The following is an 8,404-nucleotide window of genomic DNA, read 5'->3' as shown; positions in this document are numbered from 1 at the left end:
CTCCTTACACTTAGTAATATGCATTTAAAATTTCTTACTTCTTTTAAATCCAATTTCATTTATTATAAGTAGAAGTAAACGTCTGACTCTTTGTAGTGTGATTGTGCTGAAACATTTACTTGAAATATATTTTATATTATAAATTACTTTCCTCTTATTTCTCCTTTAGATCACAGGATATTATATAGATTTTTAAAACTTACTGTGAAGTTGGATTATATTACCCTTGAATTTCATCTCAGTAGAGCACAGAGGATGATATAAAATATTTCTCCTTTTCTTTTCTTTTTTTTTGACACATTGCCTTATTTTATTCAAATAGCAGTCTGCTCACACATGGTCCAAGAATACCCAAATAATAAAGCAAAGATTGGTCTTCAAACACCATAGCCAATGATGCCACGCTTGCCTACGATCTCGCCAACATAAAACCACATCCACACCTCAGTGGCCACCAAACCATTCAGTAGAGCTTCCTTAACTGTGAGCTGTTTGAAGCTACCAGTTTGAGCACTATTGATAATTTTTTTCAAGCTCTGAATAGCTGTAGGGATCTCAGCAGAGATTGGAGGAACCAGCTTATCCTTGGTGTAGTGCCAAAATGTGGCCAATCGAGGCTTTGAGTAAGTCACAGCAGCGTTGAACAGCACTGGGGCCTTCTCCGCGAGGTTATGGACAAACTGGGCCATGGTTCTAGGACGGAAAGCCTGTCACCCTGACTGGCCAGCTGAATCTCCTTCTTTTCTTAATTTTTTCATTTTATTTAAAAATTTTACAGCTTTATTGAGATATGATTGACAAATAAAAATTATATATGTTTAGGTTGTACAACATGATTTTCTTTAAGGCATACAATATGATGTGAATCTAAAAAAGTTGAACTCATAGAACCAGATTAGAATGGTGATTGACAGAGGCTGGGGTGGAAGAAATGAGGAGATGTTGGTCAAAGGATAAAAACTTTCAGTTATAAGATGAATAAATTCTGATGTACAGCATCAGATGTACTCTGATGTACTCTGTACATCAGATGGCTCTGATGTACAGCATGGTGATTATGGTTAATAAACTGTATTGTATAGTTGAAATTTGCAAAGAGAATGAATCATAAGTGTTCTCACTACACACACACCCAAAAATGGTAACTATGTGAGGTAATGGATGTGTTCATTAACTTGATTGTGATAATCATCCACAATGTATACATATATTAAATCATCACATTATAAAATATCTCTTTAAAAATGGAGTGAGCATTCTTCAAAATATTTAAAAATGAATTACTGTATGATCCAGCAATTCCACATCTGGGCATGTACCCAAAAGAATTGAAAGGGTCTCAAAGGGATATGTGTATACCTATATTCATAGCAGCATTACTCACAATAGCCAAAAGGTGGATGCAACCCAAGTGTCCATTGAGAGATGAATGAATAAGCAAAATGTGATATATATAATATCACACACACACACACACACACACACACACACACACACACACACACACATATGGTGAAATATTATTCAACCCTAAAAAGGAAGGAAATTCTGACATATGATTCAATATGGATGAAACTTGAGGATATTAAGTAAGTGAAATAAGCCAGTCACAAAAAGACAAATACTGTACGATTCCACTTATATAGGTACCTAGAATAGTCAAATTCATAGAGACAGAAAGTAGAATGATGGTTGCCCGGAGCCTGGGGGAGGAGGAATGAGGAGTAATTGTTTAATGGGTACGGAGTTTCAGTTTTGTCAGATGAAAAGAATCCTGGAGATCGGTTTCACAACAATGTGAATGTACTTAACATTACTGAACTGTGCACTTACAAATAGTTGAGATGGTACATTTTATGTTATGTGTATTTTACCACACACAAACAAAAAATAAACAAACCTGGGTGGAAGGGCATCGAGTATGATAAAGTTGAGATCCACTGCTCTGCAGGCTTGAAGGAGGGGCATGGTCTATAGTCTACTTGACCCCACTTCCCTATTCCCAGCAGGTTACACATCCTCCAGTGTGGAGACAAGGAACAGTGAAAGAGAAAAGTCATTTCTTTATATGACCACCAGTGGCAAGTTGATTGAGCTCATTGTGTAATTTTTCACTGAGCATTCATCCTATTGTCAAAAGACTTGGTGTGGCCAGGTGATGATCCCAACAGCCCTGCTGATGAAGGAATCACCTCCAAGCAGCTCCCCTGGGGGACTTAGCACAGCTGCTACCTGACTCTCAGCTGGGCGTCTCCCACCACATCCACATTCACCACTTTTCTGGAGCACCTCTGCTCCAAGTGAGCAGTATCCTAGCCATTCTGCATCCTGTCTCCGGGACCTGTTGGCACAGGAGGTACCCATCTTTCCATAAGCTTCAGAAAGTGAAAACTGGGAATTTGAATGGTCAGGCATTTTTTAAGAGATACTGTCTCTTGCACTTCCCATCTCTCCCCAGTACCTTAGGAGGCAGAGCAATATGACCAATGATAAAGATATCAGCTCCCACTTGTAGACCTACCCAAATATTGACTAGTTTTCTCAATATTGAGGGAGCAACCAAGAGTGACCCCCCTCCTGTTCTTTCTCAGGAAGGTGAGGTGAAGGGTTAATCTCCCTTTAGGAATACAGGAGGAACACAGGAATACATGAACACTGATCCAGGAATAGTGCTCAAGGTTTGTAATCATATTTCCATTTGCAGATGGACCCTAGGCATACCTCCAAGAGAACTGCTCTCTTCCGTCTCAGGTATCCCTAGTTTTTCTCTTTATGGAAAATGCCAGGTGGCATGGAATCTTTGAGCCAAAAACTAAGCCTTTTTTAAATCCAGTCTGGGAAAATTTGTCTTTGTTCCAAATAAGGCTTGATTTCAGCTATAATGTCTACTTTATTCTAAAATCTCTATAGAAGGAAAAGGTCTCAAACAGTCCCTCATGCCACTCGGTCACACAAGCCTCATCAACAGTGCTTTCTTGCAGATCTGCACCCTCCTAGTTATACCACTTCATCCTGTTTGTGCCTACTCTTGCTAGGGGCTGCCTGAATTTCACGCCCCCTACCCGCGCTACACACACACTCATATCTTGGCTTTCACAGCTTCCAGCTCCAGTTCATTGTTTAGACTAACCATTAGTCTGATCTTGCTTTAGAGTTCGGTTTCCTGCAGTGATTCATTCATTTATTTAGTTACACAAAAACATCCTTGGGGTTGGATGGGCTTTGCTCTAGGCTGCACAATCTAGAATACCTTAGCCGCAGCAGTTCTGATTCGCATGTCTTTCTTCCTGCCCCCCGGCAGCAGCAAAGTTAGGCATGTACTTCTCACCGGGAAGGTGTAAGCACAAGAATGAGTGAGCCAAATCCAGCAAGCACTTTTTAAGACTCTATCACATTTGCTAATCCCATTGGCCAAAGCATGTCATCATGACTAAATCCAGGGGTAAGGAATTATGTCCCAGCTCTGTTGGAAAGGACTGCAGAGTTATATGACAAAAGGTATAGATACAGGTAGAAGTGGAGAATTGGGGTCACTAATAGAATCTTTTGCACAGCTACACCCACGTATCTGCCCAAACCACACTTCAGTTTGCCATGCCTTTTGGATGTTATTAAAGGTGACTTTCTCTGAGTAACTTTTCTCTTAATTTGCATTTAGGCTGCTCAAATTCCGTTTGTTCACCTCACAGTCGTGTTCACATCTTTGTCCTATATAGTGAAATACCAAAATATAGTAGAAGCATATTCTTAATCTTGTAAAGTTGTTTTAGGACTAGAAAGCAGCTTGTGGAAATATAATTAAAGACAAATGATTATTAAAGGATATTCTAGATCTGAATTTAAAAAATTACTTTATGTGCTATTTGATCAGTAGATGGCCTTTTGCCCAAGTCTACACCTTTGAATCAGGTTTGAGAATATGAACAACCCCAGGACACTCAAGGGGATGTAAAAATTTGAATGATGGGGCTCCCCATGCATTCTTTCATTGGGTGGTGATGAAAGAACTGGTAATTCTGAGATGATGTAAGTGGTTGACATGAACTCGAAGTCATCTCTTCCAGGCTGATTCAAGGAAGTTCACAGAGCACCTCTGTACTAATGCTCTTGGTGGGTTGGCATGAGATATTTTTGTGTTACAAAGGCAGTGGTAGAACCAAGTATGATCTTAGGAAGGTATGGTATGATGGAAAGATCGCTGAATTGGCAGCTTGGAACTCTGAATTCTAGACCCCGATAAGCCACGACGTTAGCTACGTATACTTAGATGAGTCTCTTCACCTTCCTGAATCTTAGCTTTCTCATTTGCAAATATAGAATGGTACTAGATATTCTTAAGGTTTTGCCTAGCTCCAAGATTCTATCATCCTAACGAGTATTACATATCTAACAATTGGAATCCTTTCCAATTGGTCCTAAGCATATCATAGTCGCTAAAAGGAAATCTAGGGATTTGCCAGAGTTTTATCCTCCTGTTTATTAATTATGTATGATGAAAAGATAACCTGTACCATAAATAATGTCCTCAGTCCTGTTGTATCTTGAAGCTAGACAGGAGTATATAACTTACTTAATACAAACTTGTCTTAACCACTAGAAAAACAGCTCAAAATGTATGCCCTACTGATAATGGGTTATCATTATCATATTCATATGTAAAGAATCCTTTTTCCAAATGCATGCTGTAAATGATATAATGAAGGCCTTGCTAATGAATGGTGACCGGAGTATCTTTCACCACCTCAAGAACTGATTTTAAGCAAACAATGATGGTCTCTTTTTCAAATCCCCAGTGTTGTTATTTTAGTTACAAACAGAAAGGGATTGCAAAGATATTGTGATTGATTTGTTGGCAAGTTTACAGCCTCTATCAGGGATTTATCAGGTTTATATGGTTCCCTGTGAATTTCAGCAGCTAGAGTTATCCACTTATTTTCCAGTGCATTAGGTTGGTGGTATGATAGGCTGTCTTCAGATGTACGTTATATCTTCCATCCACTTCTTACTACCCTTAGTGAGTTAGATGTTTTTAGATTTACTGCCGCTTGAGCTCTTGGAATCCACACATTCACTCAGTAGTTCAGGTAAGCTCTATTACCAGAAGCCAAATGTTTTGGACACCTGGGAGTAAATGGTCATTATGAAAAAAATAAATTTTTCCCACATTACTCTATAAATAAAGGAGATAATGTCAGAGCACTTAGTACATTGTAAAACACTATGCAAAAGCATGTTACAATTCTCTCTTCATTTTTCATCTTTTGAACAAAGTTGTTCAGAATGGTAAAATTAACAAAATCTTTGTTTGTTCATACATGACTATTAGCTACTCTAGTTTTCACCACCAGTTGGATGTCTCTACATGCTATCTTTAACTAAAACACTGAAGTTACCATATTTACTCTTTGGGCCTCACAACACATCTCTCCTTCTGTATTTAGTCTCTTTGTACGTGTGCATGTCTATAAATAAGTAAAAGCTGCACAATGCAAAAGAGCCACCATTCCCTGATTAAAGCCTTTTTGTCTTTTTTGTCCTTTAATTAAAATCTCACTCTAATCAAATACATTGAGTTTTAAGACATTTTTTTCTTGTCTCTTAAATTTTAAATGACCAAGAGATACATCTGTGGAAACACTTTTTAAATTTAGTCCTCTTATAAGTGTCAATCCCAGTATGACTCCATAGTCTTGCATTCAGGCTTAGAAAATTGTTTAATGTTACATTATGGAGTCCTCATTCTCTGTTTGATAAAATCCTTCCATGTTTATCCCTCTAAGATGCTGCTCTAAAATCACTCCTAGCTTTTGATGTTTCTTTAAATTTCTAAGGAGATACTGTATCATAGAAACGTGCTATGTTACCCAGCTCCTTTTTTTTTTCCATCAAATCTATGTTAGGGAAAATCCACTTCTACATGTAACACCCTCAATGCTTCTATTACAGCATAAGCAAAATTGATATCCTAATTTATGCCCATCAGCTTAGACTAGGCTTTCTCAGCCTCAGTGCTATATACATTTTAAGCCAAATAATACTTTGCTATGAGGGCGGACCTGCACCTTATAGAATGTTCAGCAGCCTCCCAGGCCTCCACCCGTTAGATGCCAGTATCATCTCCCCCAAATTGTGACAACCAAAAATGTCTCCAAATGTCCCTGGGTCGGGGTGGGGGGGGGAACATTGCCCCTAACGGAGAACCACTGGCTTAGGTATATCAATCAGGCTATTCCTCAGCTCAGTTTTTATATTTTTAAAGGTGGAAGCTTTGATTTGCTCAATTTAACCTGTAATGTGTGATCATCCTCTGTTACTAAGACTCCAGGAGCTATTCTACTGCCTGGAGCAAACCGTTCATCTGCAGTAGAGACCATCTACTTACACAGGCTTACTGTGTGCTATTTATGCTATTACGTGCTACTTATACATTTTCTCATTTAGTTCTTCTGTTTCACATATGAAGAAACCAAGGCAGGAAACCTAATTTCCTGGAAATGTTTTATCCAGATTCTAGAAAAAGCAAATATTCTAGTCCTTTAAAACCCCTAAACTGTTTTTTCTTTCTTTGCTATGCTCATTTTGTGACTTTGAGCAACTTATTAAACCTCCAAATGCTTTAATTTTTGTCAATAGTGTTAGTTATTATCATTATTACCTATATAAATTATAACTTAAGAAAAAAATTATTCTCTGGCTTAGAATTCTACTTGAAACCTCCCTCAAAAGAAACTTTGGATTTTCATGTAGCTTGTTGACTTGCTATAATACTAGAGTTCCTTTTGTTTTCCCTCTCCTTGAAACTGCTGACATACTGGACACATAGACACTCAATAAATCCTTGCCAACTGACTGCATAAACAACCATGAGTAAATACAAATTGATTATCTATAGAAATTCAACATATTTTCCGCAAGGATATTAACAATTCTTGATATTCCACTGTTGATGATCCACTGTGAGTATTTGTGTGTTTTGACATATTTTAGCAGCTAATTTCTCTAAATCAGAGGGCTCCTATCAGCACTTTTTCCCAAAGTTCTGGGCTATCAGCAGTAGCTATTACTCACTTAGACCTCAATAGACATTAATTTTAAAATCTGAGACAACTTGCAGACAAAGGGGAAAGAGGGAGAACTAAGTCATCAATTTAGTTATGTGGAGCTGGCCTTATGAAACTGAACTTCATCTCGAACCCTTCTGTCTTCACTTTCTCAGGCTGCTGTACATGGTCTGTGGCCTCAGAATAATGATTAATCGCCTTCTGAAGGCTCCTGACGTGTGGTCCGAGGCAAATGAGGTATTACTATGTCACCAGAAGAGTGAATGGACGGTCACAGGAAGGCAAACAATGGCCAGCAGTATTGGTTACTACTTAATAATTGATAAATGGGATCGAGTGTTTTCTTTTCTCTGAAAGATGAAGGGTGAGGTTACTACAAGGCATTGGCAGGAAAGGTAAACATTAGGAAGAAAGGTACTGGGAACTTAGGACTGATTTAGGCAGGAAATGAGTTTAGCTACAGTAACATCCACTTTTGACAGCGCCTGCACAGCATGTGCCTGGCACAGCACCTGGAGAGGGAAAACATTTTGACTACATTTCTTTGAGGGAAAATAAGGAGTATTAGATTGCACCCTCAAAGGCAGATCTGCAATCCATCTCCTCAGGGCTTAATATGTGAATGCTTTTGGTTTGGACTGTATCTGAGTTTTAACCTGGTTCCATATTGATTATTAAGTGTTATTTTCTATCTAAAGAAGCTACTTTTTAGAACTGCATTGTTACCTCTGTATTTCCAGATTTGGGCAATATTCATTAAGAAGAACTATGAGCCTTTTGTCTTCAAGTCAATTAATGTTGTCCCTTAACACTGCCAAGAATAAACCATGCAAAGCTAACTGAGATAGTGTTCTCTCTTCTAGCACAGACAAGCAGAAGTTTATAGGGTCATTGCTAATTATTAGAGAAATGCAAATCAAAACTATAAGGAGGCATCACCTCACTCCGGTCAGAATGGCCATCATCAAAAAGTCTACAAACAACAAATGCTGGAGAGGGTGTGGAGAAAAAGGAAGACTCCTACACTGTTGGTGGGGATGTAAATTGGTGCAGCCACTATGGAGAACAGTATGGAGGTTACTTTAAAAACTAAAAATAGAGTTACCATATGATCCTGCAACCTCACTCCTGGGCATATATCCAGAAAAGATGAAAACTCTAATTCGAAAAGATACATGCACCCTAATGTTCATTGCAGCACTATTTACAACAGCCAAGACATGGAAGCAACCTAAATGTCCATCAACAGATGAATGGATAAAGGAAATATAGTGTATATATATACAATGGGATATTACTCATCCAAAAAAACAATGAAATAATGCCATTTGCAGCCACATGGA

The 8,404-nt window shown here is 38.3% G+C and overlaps 1 pseudogene; it reads right to left on the bottom strand.

The window, feature by feature from the left end:
- Window positions 1-281: 281 nt before the first annotated feature.
- On the bottom strand, window positions 282-689 carry LOC113614533 (ATP synthase subunit g, mitochondrial pseudogene; annotated as a pseudogene).
- Window positions 690-8,404: the final 7,715 nt, after the last annotated feature.

Source organism: Aethalodelphis obliquidens, unplaced genomic scaffold, assembly GCF_003676395.1.
Source record: "Aethalodelphis obliquidens isolate GAN/ISIS:26980383/991018 unplaced genomic scaffold, ASM367639v1 scaffold99, whole genome shotgun sequence".
Lineage (NCBI taxonomy): Eukaryota > Metazoa > Chordata > Mammalia > Artiodactyla > Delphinidae > Aethalodelphis > Aethalodelphis obliquidens.
Note: the sequence above shows the minus strand (reverse complement) of the source record. Positions and strands in the feature narration are given on the sequence as shown.